At 36.4% G+C, this 14,943-nt stretch overlaps 1 long non-coding RNA gene across 1 annotated transcript in view; it reads left to right on the top strand.

Moving 5' to 3' along the window:
• The window catches only part of LOC123378951, a 155,786-nt gene that overhangs the window by 98,548 nt on the left and 42,295 nt on the right, over positions 1 to 14,943 (top strand). Inside the window, exon 2 of the long non-coding RNA XR_006583097.1 lies at positions 5,923 to 6,035. This is a non-coding gene — a long non-coding RNA (uncharacterized LOC123378951). The remainder of the gene's footprint in view (positions 1 to 5,922; positions 6,036 to 14,943) is intronic.

Here is a 14,943-nt window from a genome sequence, read left to right as displayed (position 1 = left end):
TTGGTTTTGATAGCATTGATTTCTGCTCTAATTCTTATTATTTCCTGTCTCCTGCTGGTCTTGGTTTTATTTGCTGTTCTTTTTCCAGCTCATTAAGGTGTAAGTTTAGGTTGTGTATCTGAGACATTTCTTCCTTCTTTAGAAACGCCTGGATTGCTGTATACTTCTCTCTTATGAGCGCCTTTGCTGTGTCCCAGAGGTTTTGGGCTGTGGTATTATCATTTTCATTGGCTTCCATGTAGTTTTTAATTTCTTCTTTAACTTCTTGGTTAAGCCATTCATTCCATAATAGGATGTTCTTTAGTCTCCAGGTACTTGTTATCTTTCCAAATTTTTTCTTGTGGTTGATTTTGAGTTTCATAGCATTGTGGTCTGAAAGTATGCACAGTATGAACTTGATCTTTTTGTACATAAGGGCTGATTTGTGCCCTATTATGTGATCTCTTCTGGAGAATGTCCCATGTGCACTCAAGAAAAGTGTGTATTCTGCTGCTTTAGATGAAATGTTGTGAATATATCTGTTAAGTCCATTCTTTCCAGTGTGTTATTCAAAGCCTTTGTTTCCTTGTTGATTTTCTGTTTAGATGATCTGTCCATAGCTGTAAGTGGGGTGTTGGAATCCCCTACTATTACGATATTACTATCAATCAGTTTCTGTATGTTTGTCATTAATTGATTTCTGTATTTTGGTCTTCCACATTTGGAGCATAAATGTTTACAATTGTTAGATCTTCTTGGTGGATAGACCTCTTAATCCTGATATAATGTCCTTCTTCATCTCTTGTTACAGTCTTTATTTTAAAACTTAGATTGTCTGATATAAGTGTGACTACTCCGGCTTTCTTTTGGCGACCATTAGCATAATAGATGGTTCTCCATCCCCTTACTTTCAATCTGAAGGTGTCTTTAGGTCTAAAAAGGGTCTCTTGTAAACAGCATATAGATAGATCTTGTTTTCTTATCCATTCTGTTAACCTATGTCTTTTGAGTGAAGTGTTTTATCCATTGACGTTTAGAGTGAGTACTGAAAGTTATTAATTTGTTGCCATTATGTTGCCTGCAGAGTTAAAGTTTCTGTTGGCATTCTCTGGTCCTTTGTAGTCTTTGTTGCTTTTGGTCTTTTTTTTTTTTTTTCCATCTTTTATCCCCTCAGAGAGCCCCTGCTAAAATTTCTCTCAGGGCTGGTTTAGTGGTCACAAACTGCTTTAGTTTTTGTTTGTCTGGGAAACCTTTTATCTCTCCTTCTGTTTTGAATGACAGTCTTGCTGGATAGTCTTGGCTGCATATTTTTCCGATTCAGCACATTGAGCATCCTGCCACTCCGTTCTGGCCTGCCAAGTTTCTGTGGATAGATCTGCTGCAAACCTGATCTGTCTTCCTTTATAGGTTAAGGACTTATTTTTCCCTTGCTGCTTTCATAATTCTTTTCTTGCCTGAGTATTTTGTGAATTTGACTATGATATGCCTTGATGATTGTTGTTTTTTGTTGAATCTAATGGGAGTTCTCTGTGCTTCCTGGATATTGATGTCTCTGTCTTTCCCCAGGTTAGGAAAGACTTCCACTATGATTTGCTCATATTAACCTTCTACCCCTTTTTTCTCTCTTTTCATCTTCTGGGACCCGTATGATTCAGATGTTAACTCCTTTTTAATGAGTCACTGAGTTCTCTAATTCTTACATCATTCTCTTTTGCCTTAGTTTCCCTCTTTTTTTCTGCTTCATTATTCTCCATAAGTTTGCCCTTTATATCACTGATTTGCTGTTATGCTTCATCCGTCCTTGCTGCTGTGGCGTTCATTAGAGATTGCATTTCGGTTATAGCATTTTTAATTTTATCCCAACTAGATTTTATCTCTTTCATATCCACAGAAAGGGATTCTATGCTTGTTTCAACGCCAGTTAAGTAGTCTTATTATCACAATTCTCAATTCTGGTTCAGACATCTTGCCTTGTATCTATGTTGATACATATACAGTCCCTGGCTGTCATTTCTTCCTTTTTCTTTCTTTTGGGGTGTATTCCTTCTTTTCAAAATTTGAAGGAAGAAAAATAATTAATAAAATAAAATAAAATAAAATAAAATAAAATAAAATAAAATAAAAATTAAAAAATTAAAAACAACATAAAAAATTCAAATAAAGGATGCTGTTCCCGGTGTGTTTGGTCTGGTTGTTGAAAGAAGCTTGATAGAATAGAGAAAAGGGGGGAAGAAAAAACAAAAAGAAAAAGAAAAAAACGGAAAACATTTGAAAACTTAAAAAAAAAAATGAATACGATAAAATACAATAAAATGAAATGATCAAAGTAAAGTAGAATTTAAAAAATTTACAAGAAAGTAAAAATATGGTAGAAAAAAATTAAGTCTTTTTTTATAAAAAAATAAAAATATTTTTTTCTCTTCCTGTATTCAAGAATAAGAAAAAAAAAGAAAAAGAAAAGAATAGATGGACGAGCAAACAGAATGAAATATGATTGGAATTACATACGGTTTCCCCTAGAAGTCAAACTATGAAGCACTTTATAGTCCACAAACTAATCAGGCAAAGAGACTTGCAGTGTTGCTTTAGAGCAGTTAGCCCAGTTGGCGGGGGGCGGGGGAGGCTTGGTGTAACAACTCCATTCTCCACTAGATGGAGCTGGGATGGATGGTTGTGGCACGAGTGTAGGTTGTATGCACATGTGCGGGAGGGGTAAAAATGGTGTCACCCAGCTACCCAGTCTCTAGTATCAGAACTCTGTGCTCTCTGGGACCAGAAAGCAAGCACCCCTCCTTTACCTCTGGCTTCTGTCCACTCCCCGCTTCTACCCTGTCCCTGACCAAGCTATCAGTCTGCCAGGTGGCACCTCCCTCCCAAGTGTTATCTTAGATGGGGCTGTGTTTCCAAACCCATCATTTCTGAGGGCCCTATAGCTTTGACCCACTCAGACCCCCTAGGAGAGGGTCTTGCCAACCAATGTCTGGTGCTGGCCTTCCCCCAAGAACATTCATAAGATCGTGCTGATGCAGATGCCCAGAGACTGCAGCCGGGTGCCAGTCTGTCCCAGAAAAAGTTCACATGATCATTTAGCAGCAGCGTTTCATGGATTGTGGTAAATCAAAACACACATCTGGCACCAGCCTTCATCCTAAAAATCCTTGTACTTCCACCAGCAAATGTGGCTGTTTTCTGGGGTCCACTGGGACCTTTGTGGTAGAGGCCGCACAGCCTCTACCAAATGTCCTCCCAGCAGGGGAACCACCTCTTTCCATGTGGCCTGAGGACCTCTCGGACATTCCGCTCTGCTCCTGGGGATTCCCCCTTCCCACCAGAGCTCTCCAGGTATTGAGCTATGGAGTTTCAGCCTCTGTGCTCCCCTGTTTATAGAGTCTTAATGGAATTTAAACCCTGGCCTTTCTCCTTTCTCCCTTTTTTTTTCAGTCCTTGCAGCTGTTTCCACTCTGTCTCTTTCTCTCCAGCTGCTTTCATGGTGGGGAGAGGGGAGGAGGAGTGCTTTTCCTGTACTCATCCTCTCTCCACAAGAAAAATCATCTCCCTACTCTCCACAGCTTCTTTCTCCCCCGGTTCTCCTCTCTGTGACCTGCTGAGTTCTGTGGTTCTAGATGTGCAGGTTGCTGTCTTAATCCTCAAATAAGTTTTCTAGGTATTCACGATGGTTTTGTGTTGATCTAGCTGCATTTCAAGGATGAGAGGGCAAAACAACCAACAACAACAACAACAAAACTTCCATGCTGCCCCACCATCTTGGCCCCTCCCTTCCTGAAGAAGGATCTTAATGAACATTCACTAGGTATTTAGTCTTCCAAATTGAGGATATAACATGGGTAAGAAGGGGACTATTAGAAGGAGATTATTTAGAAAGCTGTGGGTATTTTTATTTCTATCTATTTCTCCCCTTACTCCTCACTATACACATGTTCATTTTCCTACCTCCTTCCTACAGGGTAATTTTCTTTTACTTTAAATGTAGGAAAGGGGGCTTTAATTGGTACCCTTACAGAACTTGATGTTTATGTCCTGGAGTTTACAGAATGCATTAGATGAGTGTCTAATTCATAACGGTGAGCTGCTGTCTGTGAAGCAAAAATCACTCAATGACTTGAGATTAGCAATGGCAACACATTCAGTTTCTACTGTGATCAACTAGACAACACCAAAGGTCTCCCCTTATTATGCCATGGATCCACTTTTTAGTATAGTGACTCTACTTGCCTTGTCTTTGGTGACTAAATACTGTCCTTCATACCTGCCATGTAATCATCTTCATTGTATTTGGGGAGGTCAGTTTGATGATAGCAATTCCTACAGTAAGTCCAGGTCTATAGTGTGTAGCCAGTACTGAGCTCTTCAAGATGCCCTTGCTCCCCCTGCAGTGCTTTTCTCATCATCTTGGTGTAAAGAGTGTCTCCCGGGCCCTCTGGGTGGACATGGTGTGCTGTGTCATGGTGATTGGTGATAAGGTAGGTGTTCCTAATGTAGCATTTCCAGTATCCCTATATGTTCTCTTATATTGTACCGAAGGTGTCCTGGTATTTCAAGTTCATTTGGTATAGGCCATATTTGGTTCTAGGTTTCAGGCAATAAACCAAACTTCTCTAGACATGGCCAACTACCTAAGACAATACATTCAATACAAATCTTTATAAGATTCTTCATCCAAGGAGAGAATCACTTCAGTCAGGAGAGGAAAGGTTTCTTCTACCGGCAAATGAAGCTCAGCAGAATTTAGGCGTTTGATGTCTCCAGTTACACTGAAGTAAGCATAGCTGTGCCAATTCCATTTTCAGGGTTTAATTTCTTCTCAATAACTGGTCTAACTTTAATATTACATAACCCAAACTTTTTAATTTAATTTTCATTGTAATACAGCCATCTTCAGAAATAGACTTTTGGTTAGTTTTATAGAAGCTTTGGCCCTGTCACTACAGAGGAGATGTTTCTTTGGGGCAGCCATGGAAGCATTTGGTCCCTTATCCAGATCTTAGGCTGGTAATTTCTAGCCCTGCATGAACCTTTCTTTTCCTAGATTCTTTAATGCACTTTGAAGAAAGCACTCATCTTAATAAAGCATGTTCCTTATTTTCACTATAATCTTCTATATCATTAACAACTTAGTTTCACCATGCTTTGTCTTCTGTACATCCTTTACTACAGATGTTTACAGGTAATAATTAAATACCTGATTTACCTGTGCTTTCCTTGGACTATGTGTATTCCCTTCACCAAAAAAAAAAAAAAAATAGAAACATCGATGTCTTTAGTCTTATTAGGTATGAGGCCCATTCCAGATATTTTAGTGTCAATTCTGAAAACTTATTCCTAAGGTTCTGTTCCTCTGGAATATTACTGTCCAATAGAAATATAAGGGGAACCACAAATGCAAGCTACTTCTGCACTGTTAAAATATTTACTAGGTGCATTAAAAATATTTTTTAAAATTAATTTTATTTTTAAATCAAAATATCTAAATGTTATTTCAACATGTAGTCAAGGTAAGAATTATTACTAAAATATTTTTATAATTTTTTTCTTACTACCTTTGAAATCTTGTGTGTATTTTATAGATAGAGAACGTCTCAATTCCAACTAATTACGTTTCAAGTTGCTCAACAGCCACATGTGGCTGGTCGCTACTCTTTAGGACTCTTCTTTATTAAAGAAGCCGACCAACATAAGTGATACAGAGTAAGGGATTTTATATAAGGACTAGAAGTTACTCAATTATGGAAATGGAAAGAGGCCTCCTTGCAATGCTCTTTCTCTGCATCTGATATTGAGAGCGAAGCTGTTTGCAAATGGCCATGAGGTGTCAGTCAGACCAGCAGCAGAAAGGACAGCTGGGTATATACAATACCCAGGATAAGGACTCACTAGGATGAACTGGCACCAACATCATTCTTTTGTTGTCTCCAATTACTGCAGGGGAAGTATGGAAGAGCAGCTGCTGCCCTTTACCATAGACCTGTACCCTCAGCAGTCCTGGGAAAGTAAGAAGCAGGAAGGCCCCCCGGTCATCAAAGTGAGACTTCAGATAGGTGAGTAAGGGTGTGACCTGCCTCAAGGCATGGTATTCTACACTAATCTTCTTTGCATAAAAGATGTGGCTGCTGCTTCACCTCCCCCTTCCAAATTCAGGCAAATTTCTTTTGTAGCTGGTACGAATCTAGAGCCATACAGTACAGGGAGCTTTAAATGCCATTTCCAGCCCAACTAAGGTGACTCAGTAAGAAGCCACGACAATGATGTTACATTCAAAAGGGTAAAAAGATGAGCAAATTGAGAAACAAAACTTACATGAAATATCATGGGAAAAATGAATATCCATAATTAGTAAAGGACTCTCACCAGTCACTTAGAAAACAGTAGTAACCACCAATGAGTAAATTGAACATTGAACATTCTCAAAAGGTGAAAATAAGCTATAAAGGGTGGCAAAAGTACAGCCTCATTTCTCATAAAAAATAATGTAAATAAAAATATATAACTGGCAATTTGGTATTTTTTATAGTTAGAGTTCTGAGAACATGCTATCATACATTGCTGGGTAGCATAAAAATCATTGTCAAACCGATGAAGTGTAATTTTGTAAAATGTCTCAGAGCCTTAAAATGTTTTCACTCTTGAGGTGCCTGGGTGGCTCAGTCAGTTGAGTGTTGGACTCGAGCTTAGCTCAGGTCTTGATTTCAGGGTACTGAGTTCAAGCCCTACATCGGGCTCCACCCTGGGGTAGAGACTACTAAAAAAAAAAAAGTTTCTACTCTTTACTGTAGCGATTCCACTCATTTTATATTCATATTTTGAAATGGGTTAAGTTTTATAAATATCCAAAATAAGAAAATAACAATCATATAAAATACTCTTAGAAAGTATAAACATGATGAAAGCCAGATTCGTTACTGTGTATAAAGTGACAGTATGATCCCAACGATTAAAATCCACATTATAATGAAATATTTCCCCAATTAGAAAAAAAAATTTTTTAAAGGAAATATTTTAAGATGTTAACAGATATTGTAGATTATTTTTAATTGTTATATTTTCCTCTCTCTCTCTTTTTTTTTTTTTTTTTTACCGTTTTTGCAATTTGGTGTTCACTAAATTCTAAAACCTAATCAATATCGTTAAAGTGTTCAATTTAATGGCACTGTTTTTGCAACTGTTTGGTATACATCATATATTACACATATTTTGAATAATGGATCATAGTTAATGGTTTAGTGGGTACTATAAATAAGTTTTCTTAAAATCTTTTGGCCAATTTAAGCTTCTCCCAGCATTTTATGGGCATTCTCTACATTCTTGCTATTGTCATTTTAGCCTGTTAGTCATTTTTATGGATATGTAGTGATAGGTCACAGGTGTTAATTTGCACCTCTTTGAGAAGTAATTTTTGTATGCATCTTGGCAACTTGCATGTCCTCTTTTGTGAAGTGTTTTTGTTTACCTTTATGGTTATTTGTCTTTTCTTATTGGAGGTGTTCTTTACTCCTGGGATGCTAGTCCTACCTCATGTTTATGTATTGCAAACAAGTTTCTCCACTCTATTCCTTACATTTGCATTTTCTATTTTTTTTTTTAATGGCAATGAGATTTTAATTTTAATGCAGTTCAACTTACTAAGCTTTTCCTTTAGGGTTAGTGCTTTTCACTGTTAGTGTCCTATATAAGAAAACCTTCGCATACTCCAAGGTCATGAAGATGTTTTTGTATGTTATCTCCCCAAAATTTTATGGTTTGACCTTTCACATTTAAGTCTATGATCCATCTCACTTGATTTTTTATGTATCATGTGGGGTAGAATTTAATTTTTATGTTTTTTTTTCCTAAACGGAAATCTTGATTAAGCCTCATTTATCTTGCAGACTCTTTCATGGCAATAGTAATTTGGCTTTAACTTAGATTACTGTATATGTGTGGATCTAAATCTAGATACTTTGTTCTATTTCACTTCTGTCTTCTGTTGTACATATATATCACTTTGTTTTGAATACTATAGCCTTATAATTGGGTTTACATCTAGTAGTATACATCTTTCAACCAAGTTCAATTCTTTTTTTCATATATAATTGACATATAACATATCAGTTTTAAGTGTATAATGTAGCGATATGATACATGTATCAAATGATCAACATAATAAGTCAAAATAATACCATTACCATACAGTTGCAACTTTTTCTTGTGATGAGAACTTTTATGGTGTAGTCTTAGCAACTTTCAAATATATAATACATTATTATTAGTTATAGTTACCAGGCTGTATGTTATATTTATTTTATGACCTGCAGTTTATATCTGTGGAACAGCTTCACCTATTTTGTTCATCGTCCACCCCCACCACCTGCCCCTGACGACCACTCAACTGTTCTCTATATCTATGAGTTGCTGTGTTGTGGTGTTGTGATTATTCTTAGGTTTCACATATAAGTGAAATGGTACAGTTTTGTTTTCCTCTATATGACTTATTTCACTTAGCATAGTGCCCTCCCCATTGTCTACCCATGATGTCACAAATGGCACAATCACATTGATTTTTTGTGGCTGAATAATATTCCTGTGTGTGTGTGTGTGAGTGTGTGTGTGTGTGTGTGTGTGTGTGTGTGTGCGCGTGTGCTACTTTTTTTTGTATCCATTCATCTATCAGTGGACACTTAGGCTGTTTTCATGTCTTGGCTAATATAAGGAATGCTGCAATGAGCTTAGGGGTACATATATCTTTTTGACTTAGTGTTTTTGTTTCCTTTGGTTAAATACCCAAAAGTGAAACTGCTGGATTCTACAGTAGTTCTATTTCTAATTTTTTTGAAGAATCCCTGTGCTGTTTTCCACAATGTCTGTACCACTTTCCGACCAACAGTACAAGGGTTTCCTTTTCTCCACAACCTTTCCAATACTTGTTTCTTCTTGTCTTTTTTATAATATCCATTCTAACAGGTGTGAGATCATATTTCATAGAATTGATTTCATTTTACTGATGATTAGGGAGTACATTTTCATGGGTCTATTGGCCATCTTTATACCTTCTTTGAAAAAATATGTAGTCAGACCATCTGCTCATCTTTTAATCAGATTGTTTTTGCTATTGAGTTGTAGGAGTTCTTCATATATTTTGGGTATTAACCTCTGATTGCATACAGAATTTGCAAGTATTTTTCCCATTTGGTCGGTTTTCTTTTCATTTCCTTGATGGTTTCCTTTGCTGTGCAGAAGCTTTTTAGTTTGAGGTAGCCCCAATTTTTAATTTTTGCTCTTACTACTTTTGTTTTTGGTGTCAAATAAAAAAAAATCACCACCAAGACCAATATCGAGGAGTTTACCACCTGTTTCCTTTTAGGAGTTGTATGACTTCAGGTCTTATATTCAAGTCTTTAATCCACTTTTAGTTTATTTTTGCGTATGATGTAAAGTAACAACCATTTCTGACATTTAACAGTTCAATCCATTAACTTCATATTAACTTTTCATGGAAATTAGAATATTTGTTCATTTTTTTCCTTTATTGATTGCTGATTCTTTTTTTACGTGTGAAACTCCTGCATAGAGATCCCTGACTTCACAGAATATGATAAGAAGTATATGTCATTTAACTTTTAGTGAGAAACTGAGAGAGGAAGGAACAATTATTTTCACTTTATAAATAAGTAGTCTAAAGACTTGTAAAATCTGAAGTAAATTGCTAATAAGAGTGAGTATATAAACAAATTGGGTGATTTTAAGTAATACAGAAAGCACACAAATATGCAGTTATGAATATAGAAGAACATTCTATTTTGACCTTCTACATCAATCTGCTCACACTCTTGCCTCTATAGTTTATCAAACATGCTATTTTACCATAGTCCAAATGTAGGGTTTATCTCACAAGATAATCCTGTTATAGACAATCTAGTTATTGAATGTCTTCAACAAAAAAACAGTTTTGTTAATAGCTTTTTGTGTCACTTTAAATCCATCTAATATCTGGAACTCCATTACATATATTTTACAAAAATCTCTCCTTCCTCAAACTGATGGTGATTATTTTGCCTAGAACTCATAGTGTTTCACATAAAACAAAACAAACAAACAAAAAAGCGAAACAAAAACTTACTCAGCTGGTAAAGTTTGTCTATTCTTTTATTTTTTTTTTCTTAAAAACAGCAAAAAAAAATAAAACAAGGATTTGAATGACCAAGGTTTTATTTATTCCGGTAGCCAATGTCTTTCTCACTTAGAAACACATAAAGACCATTTTATAACATTTCTTGAGCAATATTATCCTTTATATCAGACTTGATATGAAAAGATAGAGGTTTTCAAAGCATTTTCTATATATAAATTTAAATGTTGCTTACTGTCATCCCTCCAGGGTGTTTCCCACCTGAAATAAAAAGGTACATTCTAAGCTTTTTCATAGAAAGAAAAGACCTATGTTTAGTATCAAAGAAGAACTTAAAATTTGATCTTTCAGATAATCTGAAAGACAAACTACAGTTCCACAAGGAATACTTCCCAGAAAGGTTTACTTACTGTCAGGATAAATGGCCTATTTGAAGGAAAGGGTAATAGCAGGTGTTGAGAGTAGAAACTGTGAGCTTGATTCTGTGTCAGGGATTAAAGAAGGGTCTGCAGTTAGTATACAACAGAGACAATTAGTTCAAGTTCACATAGAGAGTAAGAAAGAGAGACACTGAAGAAAACACTCTTAATAAGTAGAGTTTCAAGAAAGTACTGTGCATGTCACTACCAATACACAATGCTGAGTCTTTTTAGAGTAAGAGCTCATGTTGCTGACATTTCCAAATGCTTCCTACTTTGTGTTCCTGAAGCACTTTGAATGTGTGTGTGTTCGCCCATTTATCTTAGGGCTTTGTTTAGGGCCAGACATGAAAGCTAATAATTTTGGTGAAACTACCTTGTTTGTCTCTATATCCTGAGCATCAGCCATGCATTATATTAGTCTAATTCTTAATATTTTTTTTTGTTTAAAGTTGTTTTTCTTTATTTTAAATAATATTTGACTTGAACATCTGAAATTTTTCCCTATTCTCCTTGAAAAGGTTAGAGATATATGGTTGGAGGCATACTGGAAAAGAAAAAGATAGGATGTTAATTAAGGCTACCCATCTGACTTTTGTCTACCTGAGTAATGGATACTTGATGAGGATGGGAGCTGAAGTGTGGAGGCAAAGGGAAAGGATTTGGAGGCTTATTAGAGAGGAGATAAAGCAGATGATAGGACAGAAGAATTTGGGGGAGAAGAGGAAATTTTAAGGGAAATTTAATTAAGTTTCTGTGATGTGATGTATAGTGTAAACTGTCTTGTCTGTTGCCCTAAGGAATCTTCAATGAAATATCTAATTTTTATTGATATATTTCAAAACTGGAATTAACTTTAGGAGCTGAATCCAAATACCAAGTCTTGTGTCAAAACAGGTGTTGGCTTAAGAACAGAAGTAATCCATAGGAAAACTGTTAGGTCAAGTTTATAAAGAAAAAGTAAAGTAGCTCTTTGGTAAGATTGACAGTTAAAAAATACACAATTATGGAAACCATTACTAAGGTTTTAATAGTAGTTAACATCTATTTAGCACCTACTATTTTTTTTTAATTTTTTTTTTCAACGTTTATTTATTTTTGGGACAGAGAGAGACAGAGCATGAATGGGGGAGGGGCAGAGAGAGAGGGACACACAGAATGGGAAACAGGCTCCAGGCTCTGAGCCATCAGCCCAGAGCCCGACGCGGGGCTCGAACTCACGGACCGCGAGATCGTGACCTGGCTGAAGTCGGACGCTTAACCGACTGCACCACCCAGGCGCCCCTAGCACCTACTATTTATTAGGCATATGCTAGTATTTCCTATGCATTATTTTATCCTTGTTGTAGGCCATTGAGGTATTTTGGTATAGTAATGCCTGCCAATAAAACATAACATTCTCTTTTGTAGTCCCTTCTAGTACTGGCTCTAGCTTTGGCAGTGCAACTCACTTGAACAGTGTGACATTAGTATAGGGGTTGGAGATGGAGGCTTGAAAAGTGCTTGGACTTTGGAGCTTGCCCTCTTGGACTGCTGCTATTATCACAAAGTGAAGAAGCCTGGTCCAATCGTCTTAAAGATGAAAGACCCTCAAGGAGAGTAAAGCCCAGCCAGCCTAGCTGAGTCCAGCCCCCGTCCAACTCACCATCTGAAAGAAGTGTCATGAGTAAGCACAGGCAATACCACTGGGATTTAATCTAGGAACTGTGAAAAACAGTAACCTCCTTTTGTTTCAAGACCCTAAGTTTTGAGGAAATGGGTGGGCCCCTTCAGAAACCTAAATCATGTAACATTTGCTTTAGAACCGGGTAGAGTAATGGCTGGGAAGGAAAAAGGACATTGTTATTGGGGGTTGAGAATGCAGTGGGGAAACCACTATTGGAAGATGGAAAGATTGATGGCTCATGTTTGTAGTAAAACAATTGGCAAGATTATCAACTGCTTTTAAGTATAAGATAGCTCTTTGGAGAAGCAGATTTCCAGGTACCATGTTAAAAATGCCAGTTGACCTTCACAGCTGCATAGTAATAACTGATACAACCCTAGAGGTAAATACCATTTTTGTCACCAATTTACAGATTAAGAAATTAGTCCTAAAGAGGCATTCTTGCTTAAGGTCACTGCGCTGCAATTTGTTATAGGGCAGATTTGGCTATATAGGCTTACTGGTATTCATCATAGAGTCTATCCATGTGAAGACTTTTTACATTATTATGAAATAGTTATATATGGTTGAAATATTATGTGAATCCTAAACCATAAAGATAGTATGCTGGCAAATTTTCTACATAATAGAAGTACAAAAAGTTCAATATTTCCCATATATTATATTATATGTGATATCCATAATGGTGTACATTACTTTGCCTAGTTCTTACAACATGTATTTTTTTAATGTTTATTTATTTTTGAGACAGAGGGAGACAAAGTGTGAGTAGGGGAGGGGCAGAGAGAGAGGGAGACACAGAATCTGAAACAGGCTCCAGGCTCTGAGCTGTCAGCACAGAGCCCGATGCAGGGCTCGAACCCACAAACCGTGAGATCATGACCTGAGCCGAAGTCAGCCGCTTAACCGACAGAGCCACCCAGGCGCCCCTTACAACATGTATTTTTAAAAAAACTATTCCTGATACAAATCAACAAAATTTACTCTTCAGTTGAGTCAACTGTTCTTAAATTTTCTCTGGTCTTTTATTCAACTAACATGGACATTGCTCAGGCTCTGTAGGTCAACTTTAGTCTGAGATATAGCAATAGCTACTTAAAAGTCTTTCTCTGCTCATGTCTTCTCCTGAAGGTTCATTATCTTTGTTGAATGCCTTTAGATGAACACCTAAAAAAATACCATTTTTAAGTCACTTTTATAGTGAGATATTTTCAATAGTTTCTCTCTGGCCAAATTTATTCTAAAACTATCTCTCTCCTTACCTGTCCTTCCTTTTCTTTTACTCTCTTTTAAGTTAGGTCTGTTTGTTTGCCCAGCTGGTCTAATCAAAGTTCTTTGGACACCTCTGTCATCTCCATATGGATGTATATCAGGTTCTCTCACCTGGAATGCTCTTCTATATCCTTTATTAAGTCTTACCAGCCATTATTATCTGCTAGCATTCACAGGAATATTGGAGATAACAATTTGGATTTTTTTTTTAGAATGCCACCTACATCCTACTGGTTGTGTCTTCCTGGGCCACTGTTTTGAGATTATTGCTATTGTCATTTCATGATGATGCACCTTCCCATGATGCTCTACAACTTGCTCAAAGCCCAAGAGAAGAAAAAAAATCATTATCTTCAGTGTTCAGTCTGTAGACAAACATGCTAAAGTATTAATTCTGAAACCATTGAGATAAAAAAATATATAGTAAGCTTGTGTGATTAAAAGGTTTGCTTCATATCTATTCTGATTTTACTGCAACAGCTCCAAAAGTACACAGCTAGATGCACATCATAGTTTTCATCTTCCAACAGTTGGATGTTTAAAGCTATGTAATCCAAACGTCCCAGACTTGTTTTTCAGTTCGGCATCGATGAAATACAGTGAAACATTATTTAAGGAATTAAATATATTGAGTGAGTATGGTTGGTTTAATGGTGAGGTAGAATTGTTAACACAACTGAAATGAGTCATAGGTGAATCTAACTCTGTGTTGTTATAAATAAAAATAACTCTACCAGAAAAAAAAATGTTTGTTCAAGATTAAATAGGGTAAATATTCATAAAATATTTTTTTTAATTTTTTTTTCAACGTTTATTTATTTTTTGGGGACAGAGAGAGACAGAGCATGAACGGGGGAGGGGCAGAGAGAGAGGGAGACACAGAACCGGAAACAGGCTCCAGGCTCTGAGCCATCAGCCCAGAGCCTGATGCGGGGCTCGAACTCACAGACCGCGAGATCGTGACCTGGCTGAAGTCGGACGCTTAACCGACTGCGCCACCCAGGCGCCCCTTTTTTTTTTTTTTTAATTTTTTTTATTCATAAAATATTTTTACGTTAAAAATAATTATTAAAACTTTGAAAACAACAGATCTGTAATGATACCTTGGTTTTTACACTCAAAATATTAACTAAAAGTTAAGTTCAAATTTTAAAGTCTAGAAACTACATCTTCCAGTTAATCTGATTGTTTGAGAGGATATCATTTTGAAGAATAAAATCATTTTTTACATACAAGACAATTTTGATAATGGATTTCTATTGTAATTGTTCATTTACTTTATATCAAAGCAGTGGTAATGAGAAAAGTCTAGTGGTAATGATAGTAATGAATTTGCCCGCTTAATTACTGTCACAGGTATAAAATGAATTAGAATTAGAAAATACATTCTTTACTATTTTTTAATGTCATTGTTAAAGACAAGAAGGTGAGGAAGGAGGGAGGGCAATGACATAATGGCCAGAAGCTCATAGGGGCAAAGACAGTTC

The sequence above is a fragment of the Felis catus genome, chromosome A1, assembly GCF_018350175.1.
Source record: "Felis catus isolate Fca126 chromosome A1, F.catus_Fca126_mat1.0, whole genome shotgun sequence".
NCBI lineage: Eukaryota > Metazoa > Chordata > Mammalia > Carnivora > Felidae > Felis > Felis catus.
Note: the sequence above shows the minus strand (reverse complement) of the source record. Positions and strands in the feature narration are given on the sequence as shown.